Source organism: Primulina tabacum, chromosome 1 (genome assembly GCF_025594145.1).
Source record: "Primulina tabacum isolate GXHZ01 chromosome 1, ASM2559414v2, whole genome shotgun sequence".
Classification (NCBI taxonomy): domain Eukaryota; kingdom Viridiplantae; phylum Streptophyta; class Magnoliopsida; order Lamiales; family Gesneriaceae; genus Primulina; species Primulina tabacum.
In genome coordinates, this window is record NC_134550.1 from 19,627,127 (window position 1) to 19,651,064 (window position 23,938).

Genomic DNA, 23,938 nt, shown 5'->3' on the forward strand with positions numbered 1-23,938 from the left:
GTTTTAGTGGCACCTCCAACAAATGTCATCTATTCCAATGTTGTCTTAAACTTACTGACATTTTTTAATGTCATTATAAGATGTTAATGACAACTTCATACGTGTTACTAATTATTCATATAATGACAATTTAAAATGTCAGGAAAACTCATCTTTAAATACATTTATAGATGCCTTATTATTATAGTCATAATGACAAATTTATATGTCAGTTAAAATCATTTATAATGACAACTAAAAATATCGTGTATGTTATTTATAGTGAAAATAACAAATGTGGGAATATTTGGGTTGGATAAATATAGGAGGAGGGAAAATTAGATAAAATAAATGTGAGAATAAAAAAACATATTAGATTAGTTATCCTGATATTTTTAATTGATGTTATTTTTTATATGGAGGGAGACAATTATTTTCCCTCCTCCAATATTTATCTAACCCAAATATTCTCACACTTATTTACAGTGAAATTTTTTACTTTTTTAATAATTTTTTACGATGTGGGAAAAGTAATTGTTTCCCTCAATATAAAAGATGCCATCAATTAAAAATGTCATGATAACTAATCTAATATGTTTTTTTATTTTACACATTATTAATTTTTTATAAGTGTCATTATTAAGTATTTGTAACAATATCTAATTAAAAGTGTCTACAAAAAAGTGTCATAATAGTCATTTATTGTTGTAGTGCCACCACCGATAATAAATTTTCTAAGCTGGCATCTCCTTGAATCTTTCAAAAATAGTCAGTACTCAATACATTACGTGGAATCTAGATACATAGATCCTTCACTTATAATCTGCAATGTTGTAAATGGCAGGAGGCAGTGGCGGGGCGGTCGGTGACTGCCTATTGCCTAGGTGGTTGAATCTTTTAAGTAATTCTTTTATAAATAATCATATATAATCATGTAATATAATCATAAATAATCATCATTTTTTATGTAAGATGTATAATTAAATAATATTTAAACATAAAGAAGATTCATACGATATAATATCATCCAGATAATGTGCAAATAAATATATAAACTCCTCATCAGATACTTTAGGACATGCTTCAACTTGTTCTACAATACCTGCAATATGATGTTTTATCCTATAAACTCCTCTTTTAATAAGCCTCTTACACAACTTGCATGTGATCCAATTTATTTTTTCTTTATTATACATCACCCCATATTCCCAAGAAATCCGGTTGTTTATTCTTTTCCGCCTTTATTCTTCAACAATAGATCAATAATAATAGGAAAAAAAGCAAAAATTTGATTTTGAAATCACAAAATCTGAAATATTATAAAAAAATATGTTAAATAATAAATATACATCCTAAAGCTTCTTGCTGCTTGCGACAGCAGTGGCAAACAGTTTGTTTGGTGGGCTTAATGTTTCATAGTGAGAACTAAAACTTGAAAAAAAAAAAATAAAGTCGAGAGTGATTTAAATAACTATGATTTTGAGTTTTAAAATTAGTTGACTTTGATTAGGTTTTAAAATTTTTTGACTACAACTTAATGTTGAATGCCTCGCCCGTACTGCCTGCTCGCCGACTGGGCCGCCTGCTCGCAGCCTCCACACACCTCGACCGCCTGCCCACAACTCTCGACCGCCTGCCCACTATCGTATAGCTTGGATCGCCTAAAACAGCCGTCTCATGTGTAGGCGGGCGATCGAGGCGATCTGCCATTTATAACATTGATAATCAGCAGTCAAGGGTGATATCTAAAGCCAAACCACAATGTATAATATAATTGTTTCGTTGACTCAACTCAATAAAAAATCAATACCATTGTGAGGCTCAAATTGTTGCTGTAGCAGCATTCCAATACAACTAGATTAATCTTTTACTGAACAAAGCAACAACAATTGGAAATGATGTTTACTGATATCAAATAGCTTTCAAGCATCTGAAGAAAAAAGGGATAGTATAATGATTTATACATTTATGTATTTTGGAAATTTTAAGTAGCAGACGAATATCAATCACCTTGCTTGGTACCACACTCCAATCTTTAAGCCATCAACAGCAGATATCACTGAACAGATTTTCGTAAACTTGCATAAAAAAATACCGATACTTCACAAGAAATGCATAATGCACAAGAGCTCTTTCTGTCTTTACTACCAAATCACTAAGTTATCCAGGAACAATTGAACGTAAAAAAGAATTTGGTAAAAAGCACCTGACATAGCAGGTGTAACAACACCATCAGCCTGCACGATAGAAGTACCAGCAAGAACCAAGATCAGGATAAGCTTTTTCAATGCCAGAGAGGCTTCAAGTCTTTCCTTTATCCTCAGTGACCTATCCAGCTCAGTTGATGGCACCTCAAGTCTAAAGATTGATATACGAGCATCTGATGGAAGTTGGTTGGGTAGAAGACGAACTTTAGCATGCCCACAAATCAATGAGTAAAGTGCAAAAGTACCACCTGCATCAATAGGTCAATCAATAAATTTAATTCATTATAGCTTATGCATTAACAAATATATGGTAAGCGTGGTCAGCGAGTGGTGTAAAAGAACATTCTCAAGGTGATATACCTTCACCATTATTATTAGCCCAAAGAACAATAAGGGCATACATTATCAAAAGAACCAGAATTATGGTGTACAAAACCAGGGACAACGCACCAAGAACATCTTCCTTTCCATTGCCAGGTCCTTTGCTAAACATCACACTGAAGGTGTATAAAGGACTAGTCCCGACATCTCCAAAAACAACCCCAAGAGTCAGAAAGGCAAGTATTATTTTCCTACCCAAAGTGACATTCTGCGAATATGATCTCAAAATCAAAATACCAAACTAGAAATACAACGTTCTCGCAATACTTAGAAATAGCTAAAACACCAAAGTATTAGCCACATAGACCAGAGTGTTTTACATTAGTAGGACATGCAAAATAAAAGAACAAGATCATACTAAAATCAAAGGCAGCTGTCTCGGATTGCAGGATTTCTAACCTTCTAGCTCAAAGGAATTTTCCACCAGTCCAAAAATTATATTGCCTAATTATCATTCATCAATCCTTCACTCAAAACCTGAGTCCCGAAAGGGGGGCGAGAAGTCCCTTAGGCGAAATCCCACATCGCTAAACAACGGGAGAGATGCTGGGTTTTTAAATGAGCGTGTAGCAACCTCTTGTGACGCATTTTAAAGCCGAGGCCTCGGACCAAAGCGGACAATATCAAAAGTGGACTGGGATATGACATTTGGTATCAGAGCGACTCCGCGTGGGTTTGGGATGGTGGGGCAAACCTCAGCGAGGATGCTGAGTCTCGAAAGGGTGGTGAGAAGGCCCTTAGGCGAAATCTCACATCGCTAAACAAAGAGATTTTGGGCATTTAAATGAGCGTGTAGTAACCCCTTGTGACGCTTTTAAAGCCGTGAGACCTCGGGCCAAAGCGGACAATATCACAAGTGGGCTAGGCCGTGACATTTAATATTTGAAACTTTTATAGTTGATTTTGAATGATTTTATTGATTGAAATGAATATGTTATTGATGTAGATAGATTTTTATACTGATATCTTCAGGATACATCGACGGAAACGAAGAATTGAGTTATGTTGCGACCAAGTAACATACGATAAGTATTTGTATCATATGATATATGTTTGATTGATTTGATTGAAAATATATGTCTATATGTCTTATTGTTGAGTTGATGTGACATACATGACATACACGTTATGATCCTTGGATACCGATTATAAATGGATTTGATTCTGGGGTTTGTGAACACGATGCTATGTTTGGTATTATGTGACCTTTAAATCATAGTCATTAGTGGCCCCGATGATTGATTGAGATTTGGGATTTGAGAGCACTTTTTCGACGTTATCATACGAGTATCCCTGATTGAGGCCGGTGTACCAGCTCGAGCATTGGTTTGATAGCGATTCGTTTGATTCTGACATGTGCTCAGTGGATGGGCATTTGACCTGATACCTCCACGACATACATGCTGTGGGGGCCCCTATTTCGTATTCATAATTTTGTGGAAATATTAAAAATTTTCTCTTTAAATAAATAAACTTGCAACGTATAAAAACTTTCGTAAAATAACCCAACGGTTTAACATAAACATAGCAGCGGAAACTGAATAATGTTTTAAACAATAACTTAAAAATGAATAAAAGGTATAACAAGAGTTTGAACATAAAACTGAATAACTAAACGTGAGGTTTTCGGGTTCGTACTACCGCCTATCCGAGCTAACTCACTGGTCCCCGCCCTCAGCCTCTGCATCGTCAGTACTTACATCAATCAAGTCTAGTGATTCTAAAGAGCCAGCATGCATATATCGTGAATAACAAATAAATACGTAATAAGATCGCATGCAACGTAAAAATATCGTAAACTGAATCGTAACGTGATAACATAAGCATGAGTAAATATAGATACTGTTAGAGTAGGTGCCCGTCGAGCCAAGTGTTGGCCGATGGTTCATGGTTAAACTCTACTAGTATTTAACCCGTGCGATGCACGGGATGATATTATTAAAAATTAGTGAAATTGAATAGATATTTAAATTGAAAAAAATAATATAATTAAAAAAATAAAAATAAAAACTATTTTTTCGCTAATTTTAAAAAAAACTTTCTTAAATACAACACATGTCGATTAAATTTTTTGGCTAATAATAACTATCATATCTCAAAATTTTAGATTGTGTTAGCCTAAGGCAATGACATGATGCTTATCGTGTTTAGTATATTGATGTCGTTCACCAACCTTAATACATATTTAATTCTTTAATTTTCGAGAAGCTATAAATTATTATTTTTTAACATGTGATAAAAAAAATATTTTTAAATCACATTCAATAAAATTAATGAGAAATGCTTTTTTAAAAATTCAGTAATTTTGTCTAAATTCACATTCACAAACAATTTTGTGACATGACACGTGTTTGACACATTTGAATTATAACAATAATTGTTTCATCAATATCTTTATCCAAATGAGTTGTGATTTTATTTACAAAATATCTTCATAATATACACAACAGCCTATTATTCCGAAAAAAAATGAAACATTTGATCATAAGTAAATTATGTATAAATCAGAAAAGTTATTTAATTAACATTTATTATGTATATTCCAAAACAAAGTCAATAACATAGAAGAAAATTATGTATCCGTGAACTTTGTAATATAGAAGAAAATTATCATATTAGTAATACGTAATAATTAAAATTTAGTAGAAATAGATGAATAATATTTTTTACTTCTCGATCATGAAAGACAGTTTTCAAAGTGTCTTGTTGTTCTCGTTGTTTCCATATGTAGGTAGTTCAAAACAACGAACAAATCTAAATTTAAACGAACATTACATCTTGGAAGGAGCCTACTCATATATGGTGCTGAAAAGATGAGTTATTTCAGAATTCAATTTTGGAGTAGATAAATTTAGTAAGATAAATAGAATAAAATTGGTTTCTAATATAATATGCAATATTACATTATTTATAATTTTAAATTCAAATATGACATATCAATGGACAAAAATTATATATTGGATGCTTTTGACAGAATTATATCATACATTACCTGAAACGTCTACTCGTTTTAAAAGTGCGGAAATATTTTTTTTTTGCTTGCAATTATAAAATTGCATTTAAAATAATCGTATTTATTTACCAACAAGAATGACGCAGTTTAAAAAAATACTAACGTCATCCAAAATCAACATAAACGTAAACGTATAAAAATTCTTAAAATCATTAACGTATAAAATGTTCATATCATCTCATATCTCATAAATCATAAAGCGGAAAACATGTGGTCCTCGGGTCGTGTCACTGCACCAGGTTTGCCTACTCAGAGTTCAGCACCTCCTGTCTCCTAACCAAAATGCTCACCTGCATCACACACGCCTAGTGAGTCTAATGACTCAACACACCTGTACCAGTAATAACAAGTACATATACGTAGCACACAGCAGTGAAAAATAGCATAATCAAAATACGTTTCATGAGCTTAAAAACATGACCATAAGCGTGTCGTGTAAAATCGTAACGTGTCAAAACATGTCTCATCATGTTATCATATCATATGCGTAACTGTGACCTGTCAAAACATGGTAATAGCATGTATCATCGTATCAGCATATACGTGTTAAAATCTTAATTTGAATTCCGTTCATTAGCTGTGACTTTCGTATCATCATGTCATCATGTCAGTCGATGGATCCATCTACGTGTAACCGCGGTACTCGGCGGCGGGGGACATCAGCGACACTGACACCCGTCAACTGAGCCCGAGCCTATCATGTCATCATATCATGTCAATGGAAATACGATCGTCGGGCTCCCTCTGGGGCTTTCTCCCGTAAACGGGCTCCCTCTGGGGCCTTTTCCCTCACGATATCTCCAATCATATCATCGTGTCAACGTGTTAGTCACAACTAAATCACTTCCTTCAAAACGTGTCATCATATTCATCACTTAATAAAAGTATGCATATACATAATTTTTCTTTTAAACCAAGCATGCACCGAATTTATCATAATTTCGTAAAAATCATAAACGTGATGCATGAACATTTAAAAATATCATAATTTGTGCTCAGGGCGCTGCCAGGACCAAAACCTCACCACGGATGCAAAATGACCATTTTGCCCCTGTCAACCCAAAAATTATCGTTTCATCCCTGGACCTCTAAAATTGACCCGAAGCTTACGGAACTCCTTAAAATATCCCAAAACATAATTAAAAGTATTCCTAGACGTAAACTCGAGCTCATAATACAACTTAACCGATTCGTTTCAAAACTTGGACTGGGGTCCCGGTTTTAACCCGAATTGAACCGAAACTAAACCAAATTTTCCCAAACTTAACCCATCCTTAAAACACACTCTAACAGCCCCTAATCTCCCCAAAATCAGCCCCTTAACCCACGGCTAAACCTGCTGTATTAAATGGTTTTCTCGGCCACCCTTCCTTTGAGCAATCACCAACCTACTCATGGCCCAACCCCTCACACATCGGTCCTCCCCTACAGCACCACCTGTCCAGCCCTCAAGACACACTATTAGAATCTTAGTGACTCATCTAAACTAAACCAAACTCAAAGAAAATAAAACGGCTGCACACTAAACGTAGGACCCGATCGCCCCTCTTGCTCCAAACTCTCGGCTCTCCACTCGTACACGTCCAGCCGATTTCTAAACCCCATGCCAGCGACTTGACACCACCAGCAACCTCTAGATACTCAAGAACCGCGGCCCCTCGCACCAGGAAATCAGTAGAAAGAAAGAAAACGTGAGAAAGAAAATGAAACATGCAAGTTTTCATGTAAAGTTCCTTCAAAGATATTAGCATGACATAGATCATAAGCTTTTCATAAAATACTGAAATTTACAGCGAATATATGGCGTGTATGAAGCAGAAATAAATGATACATGCGTGCCTTATGATGCGTGGAAGAACAAGAATGACTCGAGGGAGCCGGAGATTTTTTTCTTTGCAACAAGAAGCCAAAAACGTGGCCTTCAGCTGGTGCTTTCTCTGAAACCGAAGGGGAGGAAATTTTGAGTGGGGGTGTCGGCTGCTGAGAGGTGCAAAGTGGCTAGGTTTAGGATTAAGGGTGCATTATATAACAATTAAATGACTAATTAACCTATTAATGGGCCCTAATATTATTTTAAAGATTTAAAACCGATATTTAAGCTCAACAAGCCTAAAAGTAGGCCCATTAAATCCCAACGCACTCTTGAAAAATATTTCGTGTTGAAAAGATTTTGAAAATATTAACCGAACTATTAAAAAGTCCCCCTGATTCGATAAATTTTGCGTACTGTAAAAACTAAAACACTGCAGTTAAAAATACCCAAATAAAATCCCATTTTTGAAAAATACACTTAAAATGTTTTAAAATTAATATATAAAACAAATCGTGTAATAAAATAATTTTCCTGAGAAATCTCCGGACTCTGATCCTCGATCGAACGTGAAATGCACCTATAAACCCTAATGCATGAACTTTTAAAATTTCATGAATGAATTATACATAAAATGCACAAAATAATTATACACATAATTTAAAATAAGACCCTAGATTGCATGAACTTTAAATAAATCATGAATTACACAATTTCATGGAATAAAGATGCATTTAATGCTTTAAAATAATTTAATAAAATACGAAAGAAATTTAATAACTTGCATGCATGTGGCTCACGCGGACCTTCAAATTTTTAGGACGTTACATTACCTCTTTCAAATTATGAAAATCTCGAAATGCATGCATTGGGTGTCAAACATTTCTGATTATTGAGGGTAATATACATGTTTATTGAGAGTAATTTAATGTCCATTTGAAACTCTTTTGAATCTATCTTTTAATTTTTTTGTGCTCTCTTATTTGAATTTTTTAAAAAACAATTCAATATATACAATATACATATGGTTTTGAAAAAAAACTACAACACATTAATTCTTTCAAATTAAGGTAATTTCGAAATAATATGTATTTGACATCAAAAATTTATGATTATTAAATGGTAAATTAATGTTCATTGGAAAACCTTGTTGTAGTGATAAATTTTAACACTCAACCAATTTTATTTTTAGAAAAATTAAATAAACTAATTAAATATTGTATTTCTTTTTAGTAAGTAATTTGGGCATTAAATTACTTAAAATAGATAATTTTATTTTTGAATGATTTATCTAATGAGTGATACTGAACATTGCAATCATTTGTATTTTAAATTTATTTACACATTTTTAATTAAACTGATTGATTTAACCAATGCAAAATTTTTAATATAGTTTATGTTTTCAATATAGTTTAGTTTTAATTTGAGTGAAAAAATAAAAAAACATATAATAAATAAATTACATTTTAATTAATATAAAAATTAATTAAATTCAAAATTGAATTAAATGAATTGATATAATATTCATGATAAATATTTTCTTTTTTAGAAATGACATTTTGGCGGAAAATTACTATTTTTGGCAAAAACTCTGCTTTTATATATATATAGATGTATAAACAATCTTTATTTTAATAATATTTGAAATTATTGTTTTGGCACTTCTTTATCTATATACCCATGCTAGTTGCATAGATAAAGTCCTTGAATATACAAATAGTAGAAAGAATATGAGATGCTCATATGATGAGTATCATGAAACTCATATTTGGAATACTTGGAATACTGTATATTCTAAACAGTTCCTAGTCGACTCAGCCGCCGCTAAGAAGGATATAGGCCGCTCGAGTTCGAGACTAGTATCTGCGATGTGAGTACCATGTTTCATTGGTAAGGGACATTGTGATGTCCGAACATACAGATAGGTGCTCCTTGTAGAGTGCACTGAACAACCCTTCATAAAGGACTTTCTAAGTGGTTCTCACTTATCGAGTGGAAACGTCCAAGTTTATGGTTGTACATCATTAGTCCTTATGACCCGGGACAACATTGAGACTCTATGTGCTAGCATTACACTTTGACTTGTTTACTGACTCTCATGGGGTCATCAGGTGGCAAGGTTGGGTGTTTTGTCGAAACATATAGGAGTCGATGCATTGTAGTCGGGGATTCACCGCTTATCTTCGGGTATGGATATCCTATGTGATCTCATGTGTATGTAGTATGAAATCTCTGATCAGAGTATGGTGGTAATTATGAAATGGGTTTCATAGATTACACCATCGATGCAACTACGACATGACACATAGTATCGATTCATTGACAACTCTCGATATACCAATGGTTGTCGAATCGGTCGGGATATATGAGTTGAAGGGACCGTACTGTATGCGAACCATAATTGAATGGTTCTTGCAGGTACTATCATTTGATACCTAGGGAATCATGTAAGCGATGCTGCTAGGCGTTTAACATGATTGGTTGGGTACTATTAGATTTGAGTTCTGACGTTCTTGTTATCAAGGAGTTGATAAGTAAGAATGGAGCAATTGGGGTATGCTCATATAAGGACATGTTTAGTCCGAATCACATGGAGGTGTGAACCCACGGCTAGTTGTATCAATGAACCACCTTTGAGGGCCACACAAGTACTAGCTTTCTAGATCCCGTTGAGAAGTAAAATAGTTCAATGTGTTGAACGGCTTATAAAGGAGTTTATAAGTGTAAGGAAAAATAGAAGTATGACTTCTATGAGGGAAATGTAACTTTTAATTTGTGAAGTGTTCCTAAATTAAAAGTTGGCCAAACAAATAATGTATTTAAAAATTGTAATTTTCATAAACATTATTATGGACAAAATTAAATTAATTCAAGTGTTGAATTAATTTAACACTAGTGGGCCTAGTAGAGTCCAAATTGTGAGAACCTGAATTTCCAGCAGCTAGAAATGTTTCAGCAGCTATCAAAATTCCAGCAGCAACTCATATTTCAGAAGCTGGTATTTTTCCAGCAGACATGTATTTTCCAGCAGACAGAATCCAGCAGCAGAAGAGGGAGAAAGCAGCAGACAGTTACTGATTCAGCTTAGACTTGTAAGTGAAGCATTAACATTGAATAAAGGCTATTAATGGCAGATTATGGTCATTAATTGGGAGGCTAACAGTCAGAATTTGGCCTATAAATAACACTCTCAAACCTCTGAATTGGGTTACACAAATCTTGAGACTATCACTTGAATTTTAGAGCTAAAGGAGTACTTATTTACGAGCAGTAGAATCCAGTAGAAAGAGCAACCAGAATTCCAGTAGACTTCAACCGAAATTCTAGCAAATTACTGTAAGTGGGCTTATATATAAATATCTTGAAATCTGTTTTAAAGTTCAGTTCTGTATGTTTGATTTCTGATATATGATTTTGAAGCACTGAAACTCCCTAGTGAACTAATGGTAGGAATATATATTCTGAACATTTCTGAATTCTGATTCTGATTCTGGCCTCACCCCTTAGAGGAGAGAACATATAGGGGACTGATATCAGTTTAGCCATGAAATTCACTAACGTGCTCAGTGCTTACTAATTTTAATTTCTGTTCTGAAACCTGTGATTTCTGAATTCTGATTTCTGTTCTGAAAATACGAGTTTTCTGTATATTATTGTATTATTGTTTCTGTTGAAAACGATTTCGAAAACTGAGAGTTATTTCCGCCCCTGCTTACTGAGTGACAATCATATCACTCACCCACCAAAACCATCTCAGATAAGAACGAGGAAGAAAAGTTAGAAGAGGAAGAGCAGATTCAATTTTGGGGCTGGTGATGAAGATCGTTGTTCTCAGTTCAGATTTATATTTTATTTTCCCCTGCATCTGTTCAGACATTGTATTTCTGGTTTTACATTTCCGCTGTAAAACATTATTAATTAAGTTGTATCAGACATTGAATATTCAGTATTACGAATAAAAGACTTGTTTCTGAATTCTATACTTCTGAGGCTTGTTGTTTTCGAATGTAAATTTGAGAGCAACGCCGATGTCAACCAATCCCCGTCCCGGGGCGTGACATTGAAGTGGTATCAGAGCAAACCAGGTTTCATAATCCGGGGAGGAGGAACTAGAAATAATAAGTTCTGATAGACTTCTGAAAATAAGTTTTGAAAGTTAATATAATAGACTACTGAAATTAAGCTACTGGACTACTGGAAATATGCTACTGTAATAGACTACTGAAATGAGTAGAAAAAAAAAATCAGTAGACCAAACCAGTAGACGAAAAATAGTAGGATCAAACTAGTAGCCCGAAACCAGAACCAGTAGATGGAAACCAGTAGGTCTGAATGCAGAAGACGGGGTCAGTAGACTCGGAAAGCAGCAGACTGGTTCTAACAGTGCTGGAAAGCAGCAGACAATGCTGGAAAAGCAGCAAACTGATTGCAGAAGCATCAAAATTGCAGTAGATAGTGTATTCCAGCAAGCGCATGCAGTAGACCTTGCAAATGGCATGGAAGTTGAGGTGTTTTTCGCGCAAACTTCAAACGGCCATAACTTTTGATCCAGGAGGAATTTTTACTATTAAAATTAAGCGTTGGAAAGATCTCGACGAGGAGAACCCAATAAGAACGACGAACCCCAAAATCATTCGTTTAGATAGGGATATCATCATTTCCGTAAAATTTTCCAGATTTTTGAAACTTTGAGGAATTTTAATTTCCAAACGGCTTAGTATTTTTACACCAAACTTGGTACCATTCATGTTCTTGATGTGAAGGATTTGTAGTAAATTTTTCACGGAATTCTGAGACCGAAAAATTTTGAGCTATTAAATGTATAGACAGTACTTATTTTGTTCATTCCAGTATTCGTCTATAACTTGACCTGTATTTTTGAGATCATTTCTGAACCTTCACTCTCATGTTTTGGATGTAGGATATGGCTGACCAGAGTAGCTACATTAAGAGCTTAGAAAGAAAGCTAGAAAAACTCAAGGAGCATAACTACTGCCTAGAGCTGGACAAAGATGAGTTAGAGCGTCGAGCAGAACATTTGAGGCGTGATGTTCAATGATATGCTCACTATCTGCATGAAGAAGAAGAGAGGAATAGGAAGACTCAAGAAGAGTTTGAGACCTCTCAAGAGACTGTTGCCGAGTTCATCGAGTTACGTGATACCTTGGTTGAGAAGATCTAAATACTTAAGGATCAAAATCACCAACTCGTACACCAGCATAATCAGTATAGAGAACATACTGATGCTCAGATTCAAGAGCTGCAGGACACTGTCGAAGTTCTTAGCGACCAGAATGCAGTTCTGCATGGTCATATTGAACATCTTGAAACAGTGATAGCCAACCATGAAGACGAACCTGAGGAGGATCCCGAAGAAGATGAAGAAGTCGTGGAGGATCCTATGGATTTGGGATTAGGAGAAGTGATAGATTAGAACATTAGTAGTAGTTTTCTTTGTAATGACACTTATTCCATTTGCATTTCTGTTCTAATTTTCGAAGTTCAGTTGTAATTGCACTTTTGTGAAAATCAATAAAATTTATTTTATCCATTGGTTTCATATTTAAATTTTGAGCAATTACTCTATCATCGTGCTTCCTTTGTTTAGTCTCTATTCTGTCATCAACCTTAGAACTTTCATAATTGTAGGAAATGGACGGTCGACCAGTTAGAAACAATCGCAATTCTCGTTACGGCAACCGCAACAACAACCGCAATGATGAAGATACACAGCAACAACCACCACAACCACCACCAGCAGTTGGCCTCAGTCAGGATGATTTGATGGCTATAGCCACAATTGTGGCAACCACTCTACAAGGGTTTATGAACCCTAATGCTAATCAGCCACCACCACCTCTAGCTCAGAATGGGACTAAGCAACACTATGAGGCTCTCCGAAGAGCAAGAGTCCCTAACTTCGATGGAAGCTCCGATCCTGAGGTTGGACAAAATTGGATGAAAGAGGTAGAGAATCATCTTCGACTACTTGAGGTTCCACAAGGGGTCAAGGTAGATGTGATTACACCTTTTCTTGTGGATAAAGCAGCCAAATGGTGGGAAGGAGTCTCACCAGCTATGGTAAGAGCGGAACCTATCACCTGGCAAAGGTTCCGAGAGGCATTCCTGTAGCAGTACTTTCCGACAGCAGTTCGAGTGCAGAAGTTGTCAGAATTTGAAAGCTTGGTTCAAGAACCAAACATGACAGTGGTGGAGTATTCATCCAAGTTCCATTCATTGGGAACTTACTCCCCAACCATCATAGGAGACGAGGCCTTGAAGATGCATCGCTTCAAGAAGGGATTGAACAGTCGTATTCAATCCGCCCTTGCCGTTATCGAGCCCAATAGTTTTGATGAATTGATGGGAGCCGCCATCAGAGCTGAGAATGACATCAAGAGGCGTGAAGGCGAGAACAAACTCAAACGTCCTCAGTCAAGCCAGTACCAATCGGGCCAGCAATTCAAGAGGCCTAGGTTTTCAAGCAACCAATCTACCAGTGCTCCATCCAAAGGAACCAAGTCTTTTCAATCAAGCAAAGAGGGAGTCAAGTGCCAAACTTGTGGATTCGCTCACACTGGTGAATGTCGTAGGAATTCTGGAGCTTGTTTCCGTTGTGGAAAGATGGACCATCGCATTGCTCAATGTCCTCTTCCAGATCCAAGGAATGGACCAGCAGGAGGAACAACTCCAAACAAGCCTAAGAAGAACAAGCCAAATGCTCGAGTTTATGCTATCACTCAAGAAGAGGCTGACAACTCAAGTGATGTCGTAGCTGGTACCATTCTAATCAATAATATACCTGCTTATGTGTTATTTGATTGTGGTGCTACGCATTCATTCATGTCTAAGAGATTTGCCAAGAAGTTAGAAGCTAAGCCTGATAACGTAGAAGAACCATATAGAGTAGCAACTCCTGCAAATCGAATTTTAGAAACTCGCACTCTATATCGGGATATTGGTGTTCTCATAGATAATCAGAGTTTCAAGGCAGACTTAATTCAACTAAACATGGTGGAATTTGATGTGATTCTTGGAATGGATTGGTTAGCCAAGAATCATGCTTTAGTAGACTGTCATGGAAAGACGGTAACTATCCAAGCTCCACGCCAAGAGAAACTTTTATTTCATGGCAAGACAAAAGAACGAAAGACTCTTCTTTCTGCTTCTCAAACTTGGAAAGCCATGAAAAGTGGAGAAGAAGTTTACCTAGCTATGTGAAGCGAGGTAAAGAAAGAAACCACACTTACGCTAGAAGAGATTCCGGTAGTACAAGAGTTTCCGGATGTATTTCCTGAAGAACTCCCTGGCAAACTTCCCGACCGCGAAGTGGAATTTGAGATTAATTTAGTGCCCAATGCTACACCAATCTCAAAAGCACCATACCGAATGGCTCCGGCAGAGTTGAAAGAACTCAAAGAGCAACTTCAAGAATTGTTGGATAAGAAGCAAATCCGACCAAGCGTATCTCCGTGGGGAGCTCCTGTCCTATTTGTAAAGAAGAAGGACAGAAGCATGAGAATGTGTATCGATTACAGAGAGCTGAATAAGATCACTATCAAAAACAAGTATCCGCTTCCAAGAATAGACGACTTGTTTGACCAACTCAAGGGAGCTACGGTCTTTTCCAAGCTCGACTTAAGGTCAGGCTACCACCAACTCAAGGTCAAAACAGACGATATCCCGAAGACAGCTTTCAAAACAAGATATGGACACTATGAGTTCATGGTAATGCCGTTCGGGTTAACAAACGCTCCAGCAGTATTCATGGATCTCATGAACAGGGTGTTCAAACCATTTCTTGACAAGTTTGTTGTGGTATTCATCGACGATATTCTGGTATATTCGCCAAGTGAGGAAGACCACAAAGAACATATTCGTATCACCCTCCAGACGCTGAGAGAAAAGGAACTGTACGCCAAGTTCAAGAAATGTGAATTTTGGCTAGAGAGCATCACATTCTTGGGACACATAATATCAGCAGCATGATTATCTGTAGACCCTAAGAAAGTAGAGGCAATCTCAGATTGGCCTAGACCAAAGAATGTGACAGAAATTCGAAGCTTTTTGGGACTAGCAGGATATTATCGAAAATTTGTTGAAGGATTCTCTTCAATAGCCATACCCCTCACCAAGCTCACACAGAAGAACTCTAAATTTCAATGGAGTGAAAAATGTGAGCAAAGCTTCGAGACTTTGAAGAAGAAGCTTACATCCACGCCAGTGTTGGTATTGCCAACTGAAGGCAAAGACTTCACCATCTACAGTGATGCATCTAAAGAAGGTTTAGGATATGTACTATGCAAGAGGGAAGGGTGATTGCATACGCATCAAGGCAGTTGAAGCCGTATGAACAAAATTACCCAACGCATGACCTCGAACTAGCTGCAGTGGTATTCGCACTAAAGATTTGGAGACATTATCTTTATGGAGTCAAATGTGAGATTTTCACCGATCACCAAAGTCTCAAATATTTGTTCACACAAAAAGAACTAAATATGAGACAAAGACGATGGATCGAACTCATGAAGGATTACGACTTGACAATAAGCTACCATCCAGGCAAAGCCAACAAGGTAGCAGAGGCTTTAAATCGAAAGAATAAGAGTAAGGTGATCCTGACATCACTTTCAGCACAACCATGTCTTCGAGAGACAATCAAGATAAGTTAGGATAGAGATTCCGCTTTGTTGAAACTAAAAGAGCAAGTTAAAGAAGGGAAATCACCAGATTTCGAGACGGATAACAAAGGAATCTTGTGGATGAAAGGACGATTGTGCGTACCAGACATTGATAACCTTCGACAAGAAGTAATGTCTGAGGCACATAAGTCGAAATTTTCAGTCCATCCTGGGAGTACCAAGATGTACAGAGATTTGAAGAAAAATTTTTGGTGGAGTGGAATGAAGAAAGACGTGGCAACGTTTGTTTCCAAGTGTTACGTGTGCCAGCAAGTCAAGGCAGAGCACCAAAGACCTGTAGAACTTCTGCAACCTCTAGAAATTCCAGAATGGAAATGGTAACATATCTCCATGGACTTTGTTGTCGGGTTACCAAAGTCTAGACAAAGTCATGACAGCATCTGGGTAATCGTAGATAGACTCACGAAATCTGCGCATTTCTTACCTGTCCGCATGAACTATAATCTGGACAAGCTAGCCACCTTGTATATGAATGAGATCGTACGATTACATGGAGTACCAGCTAGCATACTATCAGACAGAGATCCTAGATTTACATCTCGATTTTGGAAGAGCTTTCAACAAGGTATGGGGACTAAGGTTAACTTTAGTACGGCTTATCACCCTCAAACCGACGGCCAAACTGAGAGGACAATTCAAACTCTAGAAGATATGGTGAGAGCATGTGCGCTAGACTTCAGTGGTAATTGGAGCGAACATCTGCCCTTAATCGAGTTCGCTTACAATAATAGTTACCACAGTAGTATTGGAATGGCACCATACGAAGCTCTGTATGGACGAAAGTGTCGATCACCACTGTATTGGGATGAAGTAGGGGAAAAAGCCATCGTTGGACCCGAACTGATCCAAGAAACAGTGGACAAAGTTATGATCAAAGAGCGACTAAAAGCTGCACAAGATCGACAGAGAAGCTGGGCTGACTTGAAAAGAAGACCTGTGGAATTCGAAGTTGGAGAAAAAACGTATGTGAAAGTGTCACCCATGAAGGGTGTAATCCGATTCAATAAGGCTGGGAAATTGAATCCTAGATACGTCGGACCCTTTGAAATTCTTGAGAAAGTGGGAACACTTGCTTATAGATTAGCACTTCCACCCGACATGTCAATAATTCACAATGTATTCCAAGTTTCGCAGCTGAGCAGATATATTTCCGATCCTAGTCATATTCTTGAAGCGGGACCATTGTTGGTTGAGGGAAATTAAAATGAAGGGCTAAAATATGAAGAGATTCCAATTCGAATTGTGGATAACAAAGACCAAGTACTGAGGAGACGAACTATTCCATATGTCAAAGTACAATGGTCCAACCACACCGAAAGAAAAGCTACTTGGGAGTTGGAAGAAAATATGCGAGATCAATACCCTTATCTCTTTGAGAAGCATGTTCAACCAAGTTTCGAGGACGAAACTTCTCATAAGGAGGGAGGGATGTGGGAACCTGAATTTCCAGCAGCTAGAAATGTTTCAGCAGTTATCAAAATTCCAGCAGCAACTCATATTTCAGAAGCTGGTATTTTTCCAGCAGACAGGATCCAGCAGCAGAAGAGCGAGAAAATAGCAGACAGTTACTAATTCAGCTTAGACTTGTAACTAAAGCATTAACATGGAATAAAGGCTGTTAATGACAGATTATGGTCATTAATTGGGAGGCTAACAGTCAGAATTTGGCCTATAAATAACACTCTCAAACATCTGAATTGGGTTACACAAATCTTGAGACTATCACTTGAATTTTCGAGCTAAAGGAGTACTTATTTACGAGCAGTAGAATCCAGTAGAAAGAGCAACCAGAATTCCAGTAGACTTCAACCGAAATTCTAGCAAATTACTGTAAGTGGGCTTATATATAAATATCTTGAAATCTGTTTTAAAGTTCAGTTCTGTATGTTTGATTTCTGATATATGATTTTGAAGCACTGAAACTCCCTAGTGAACTAATGATAGAAATATATATTCTGAACATTTCTGAATTCTGATTCTGATTCTGGCATCACCCCTTAGAAGAGAGAACATATAGGGGACTGATATCAGTTTGGCCATGAAATTCACTAACGTGCTCAGTGCTTACTAATTCAAATTTCTGTTCTGAAACCTGTGATTTCTGAATTCTGATTTCTGTTCTGAAAATACGAGTTTCTGTATATTATTGTATTATTGTTTCTGTTGAAAACGATTTCGAAAACTGGGAGTTATTCTCGCCCCTGCTTACTGAGTGACAACCATATCACTCATCCACCAAAACCATCTCAGATAAGAACGAGGAAGAAAAGTTAGAAGAGGAAGAGCAGATTCAATTTTGGGGCTGGTGATGAAGATCGTTGTTCTCAGTTCAGATTTATATTTTATTTTCCACTGCATCTGTTCAGACATTGTATTTCTGTTTTACATTTCCGCTGTAAAACATTATTAATTAAGTTGTATCAGACATTGAATATTCAGTATTATGAATAAAAGACTGGTTTCTGAATTCTGTACTTCTGATGCTTGTTGTTTTCGAATGTAAATTTTAGAGCAACGCCGATGTCAACCAACCCCCGTCCCGGGGCGTAACACAAATAATTAAATTAATTCAAGTGTTGAATTAATTAAATCACATTGGGTCTTTTAGAGTCCAATTGAAATAATTATTTATACTAGTAGGCTTGAGTAAATTCAAGTAATATTTAAATGGTCTCAAATATGTTTAGGACATTTAAATAAAAGTCCATGGGCTTTATAAATGTTACAAGCCCACTTACATTGCATGCTTGGGAGGTGAAGAGTTGGGGAATACTTTTTAATAAAAAATTGCAAGGCATGCAAAAGGTGGTCTTAACTTTTTCACACACCAAGACAACTCATTCACTCTTCCCTCCCACCTCAATTGGCCGAAAATATTGAGCAAAATTCTCCCTCATTTTGGTTCTTCAATTGTTGGAGAAAACACTTACTTCTCAAAGAAAAATCCTCCTATTTTTCTAGTGCAAAATATGAGGAGATCTACCTAGTTGGTGGTGGGCTTAATTTTGAGCAAGGTGTGCTCAAGGAAAGCTTGTAGAAGTTCATCCTTTCAAGAGCCAAGTTGTTTACAACATGGTTGGAGCCATCATCAATCCTTTGTGATTGATAGGTATATCTTCTAAACACACTATGAATGTCATATTCTGTGTTTTTATATTTGCTACACATCCTAGTACATGAGGTGTTCGGTTTTCTTGCTACAAAATAAATTTTGAACTTCCGTTTCGCTTTAGAACACCTAAAACCGATCCCCTTTCAAGTGGTATCAGAGCTAAGGATACTATTTGGTGTAGCATTTACATAATATTATATTGAGGTCGATTTCTAACCGCATGAGATGTATTTTTGCAACAAAATCAAGGTCAAGACAAAGGGATTTTTGGGCAGCATGTTGCTGCCCATTTCGGGCAGCTCGGGCTGCCCGAGGGGCTGCCTATTTCGGACACCAAGGGCAGCCCGAGGGGCTGCCCGAACCCCTCCTTTAAAAATAAAAAAAATTTTGTTGGTCGGAATCCGGTGACGGAGCTCCGGCGACGGCGATGACAACTAGGGCTTTCAAAAGTGTTTTGGAATATCAAAGTGTCATGGGCCTTGAAGTTGTTGGGCCATTAGATGGCTAACATATTTGTGAAATTTAAATGGGCCAAAATGTTTTTGGTGAAAAATGATTTTTTGGGCCCTTAAGTTTAAATTTACAAAAGTTGCAAATATTTTCTCATGAAATAAATAATTTAAGTTGGACTTTAATTATTTATAGTAAATGGTGATTAACAAAAAATTCGGTTATAAATAAATTAATTAGAAAGTAGACAAAGGAGTTTGTATACTTTGTTAATTTAGCTTATAATCATGGCGATTAGTGATTGGATCAAGATATATAATATTGGATCAATTAATTATTGTGATAATTAATTGATGGTGTATGATATTTGATATTATGCATGAAGGATGATCAAAAGCCCAAGCCCAATTTGCTAGGTGTATGCTAGGATATTTTGTGTTGAATGATTGTAATAATTATCAAATTTCAAGTGGGCTTAGTTTATGGCTCGTTCCCACCCCATGAGATGTATCCCTATTTGCCATGGATATTTATTTGTAAATATTAGAATAGTGAAAGATCAAGATTGGAAGATGGTGGCCTTGATGATTATGAAGATCGAAGACATGTAAATATTGGAAGCTTATGTAATAGTTGCATTTGCATCCCTTGCATTTCTCTAGGATTGGACCTAGGCACGTGCTTAGCTCACACGGGCCATTAGTTTTGGGGCGATTGATCATCCTTGTTTTGTTTACTGTTTATAATATATGCATGATATGTTATAAATAATGAGTATGTGCGTTAATATTATGATAATAACAAAGTTGCATGAATCCAGCAAACATACGATCAAACATGGCGAGCTTTTAAAATTAAAAACCCTCATTTTGAATAAGATTCAAAATTAATATCAAGTCCGAAAAGGGGAATTATAAATTTGTTTATAATTTTCATGTCTTCCATCGACAATGGGTGCATGATGAATGCTACCCGTGCTCGGGGCTCGGCTCATATTATTGAGGGGGCCCTGAGTGCCGGAAAGCTGTGACATCCACTGACATGGTGATGTGAACTACATAGAACTCCCATGATTTCGGCTCATATTATTGAGGGAATTCATGGCGACCGTCCATTAAGGTTCAACATCGATGGGTAAGGCTTGACACATAAAGATAAACGACGTCATATTATTGGGTCCTAATCAAACGTGAGACAAAAGTTTACGTAGAGGGTTGCATGGTGATGCAATTGGAAACTACCTTTTAGGAATTGTGATTGGCTGATATTATTCGGGACCATAATTCGCTAATTGGACCCTGCGTACCTACTGAGGAAAGGAGTTTCCCGTTTTCACTAGAGGGTAGTGAAAATGTCAAAACAGTGGGAGCGAAAATTTATAAAGTAAAAGTCCATACTTTATATCTTACTAAATATTTTAAAATAGTCATTAACATTTATATGTTTACTTTTCAGTACAATTTTTGATAATGTCTTCGATTCGCAATCCGCTGTCTGCTATACTCGAAAAAAACGTTTTAACCGGACCTAATTACCTCACTTGGCTAAGAAACCTGAAAATCGTCTTGAACTCGGAAAAGATTGCATATACACTGACTGAGTCGCCCCCTGTTGAGGCTCCGACTAGCTGTACTCTTGAGGAATTGCAGACTTACAAGGATTGGTGTGACCATGACTTGAAAGCCAGGTGTTATATGCAGGCTTCTATGAATGATGAGCTGCAGAGGCGTTCTGAGAATGCAAAGAATGCTGCTGACATTCATTTGCATCTCAAGGAGCTCTTTGGTGAGCAGACTCGACCTCTGAGGCATGCTACCGTCAAGGAGCTGATCACTTTGCGCATGCGAGATGGGGCCTCGGTCCATGAGCATGGCCAAAAGATGATTGGGCTCGTGGATAAGCTTGTGGGCATGGATCTTACATTGCCATCGGAGCTGACCACCGACGTGTTGCTCTTATCGCTGCCTAGCTCATTTGATCCTTTTGTGGTGAATTTCAATATGAACAAGATGGAGCCGACCCTTGAGGAGTTGGTGAACATGCTTGTGACCTTTGAGTCCACCATCAAGAAAGAGAAGCCGGTTCTTTATGTGGGCTCTTCATCTGGTACGAAGATCGGTCCACATGGGAAGGGAAAGAAGCGTTCTTTCCAACGTCCCAAGAAGAACGTGCCCTTGAAGAGGCAATCTTCGAGTCCCGCTGTGGCAGCCACACCAGTGAAGGCTGACAAGACTGTTGACATCTGTCATCACTGCAAGAAGCCTGTACATTGAAGGCGTAACTGCAGGGAATATCTTGCCCAGAAGAGTTCTGGAAACGGTATGTTCTATATTGAAGTAAACATTTCAATTAACTCTACTTCTTGGGTATTGGATACCGGCTGTGGCTCACATCTCTGTAATGATTTGCAGGTGATGGGAAGAAGTAGAAGGCTTAGGGAAGGTGAGGCCTTCTTAAGGATGGGCAATGGGGCAAGAGTTGCTGCCAAGGCTATTGGAGATGTATACTTGCTTTTGAACAATGATTTTAAGTTAATTTTGAGAGATGTTTTATTTGTACCAGATTTGGTGAAAAACATTATTTCCATTTCTATGCTTGATAAAGATGGATTTTATTGTTTATTTAGCAAAGGTGTTTGCAACATTTACAAGAATGAATGTTTAATTGGTACTGGAGAACTTGAAAACGATCTCTACACCTTAAAATTGAAAGATATTCCACTAAACAATGTCCAAGCAATAACAACAACAAACTAGCGAAAACAAAATACTCTAAATTCGGCACAATTATGGCATGCTCGATTAGAACATATTTCCCTAAGAATGATGAACAAGCTAGTGGGAGTGGGCATGTTTGATATGTCTTATATTAATGCTCTCACGACTTGTGAATCCTGTCTGAAAGGAAAGATGACCAAAATTCCCTTTAAGGGCTATGTGGAGCGAGCCAAAGGGTTATTGGATTTGATCCATACCGATGTGTGCGGTCCGCTTAGCATCACCACTAAGCATGGACATGCCTACTTCATCACCTTTACCGATGACTTTTTGAGGTATGGGTATGTGTATTTGATGAAATACAAGTCTGAAGCCTTTGAAAGGTTCAAAGAATTCAGAAGTGAAGTAGAGAAACAGTTGGGACGAAGCATCAAGACACTTCGATCGGATCGAGATGGTGAGTACTTGAATGCCGAGTTCCAAGAGTATCTTAGGGAGAATGGGATTCTCTCGCAGTGGACTCCGCCCGCTACACCACAGTTGAATGGTGTTTCGGAGCGTCGTAACCGGACTTTGATGGACATGGTTCGGTCTATGATGGGGTTCACGGAGTTGCCGCCATCCTTTTGGGGATATGCGCTTGAGACAGTGGCACTGTTGTTGAACAATGTCCATTCAAAGGCAGTTGATAAGACACCATATGAGATATAGATGGGTAAGCCACCCAAATATTCTTATCTTAGAATATGGGGGTGCCCTGCTTATGTGAAGCAGGTAGTGGGAGATAAATTGGTTAGGCGATCCATTTTATGTTACTTTGTGGGATATCCAAGGAATTCTATTGGATATTATTTCTATCATCCCCAAGAAACAAAGGTGTTTGTTTCTAGGAATGCGACCTTTTTGGAAAAGGAATTTCTATAGATAGAAAAGGGGAGATGATAGAACTCGAAGAGGTTCGGGAAACACCCACAATTATAGAACCAACACCCGAAGAGCCAAGAGAGGAGATACAAGCTCCTAGAAGATCCGAGAGAGTCTCGAGACCACCTATGAGGTATGGTCTGCTTCTTGAAGAGGGCCATGATGAGCCTAACCATGGATGTGATCTAAGAACCTTCAAGGAAGCGTTATCCGATGCCGATTCATCCAAGTGGCTTGAAGCAATGCAATCTGAGATGAATTCCATGCATTCGAACCAAGTGTGGAATCTCGTGGATCCACCTGAGGGAATTGTTCTCATAGGGTGTAAATGGATTTACAAGAGGAAACTTGGGGCGGATGGGAAGGTATTGACCTTCAAGGCGCGATTGGTAGCAAAAGGATATACTCAAAGACAAGGAGTTGACTTTGAGGAAACCTTTTCTCTAGTTGCAATGTTCAAGTGCATAAGGATATTGCTAGCCATAGCTGCATGGTATGACTATGAGATATGGCAGATGGATGTCAAGAAAGCCTTTCTTAATGGGGATATTAAGGAAGAGATTTACATGTCTCAACCTGAAGGGTTTACATCTGTCGGAAGTGAGCATATGGTATGCAAACTTCAGAGATCTATTTATGGTCT

General features: G+C 37.4%; 1 pseudogene; it reads right to left on the bottom strand.

The window, feature by feature from the left end:
- LOC142506110 (potassium transporter 7-like) overlaps positions 1-23,938 on the bottom strand; it is a 100,136-nt pseudogene that overhangs the window by 62,777 nt on the left and 13,421 nt on the right.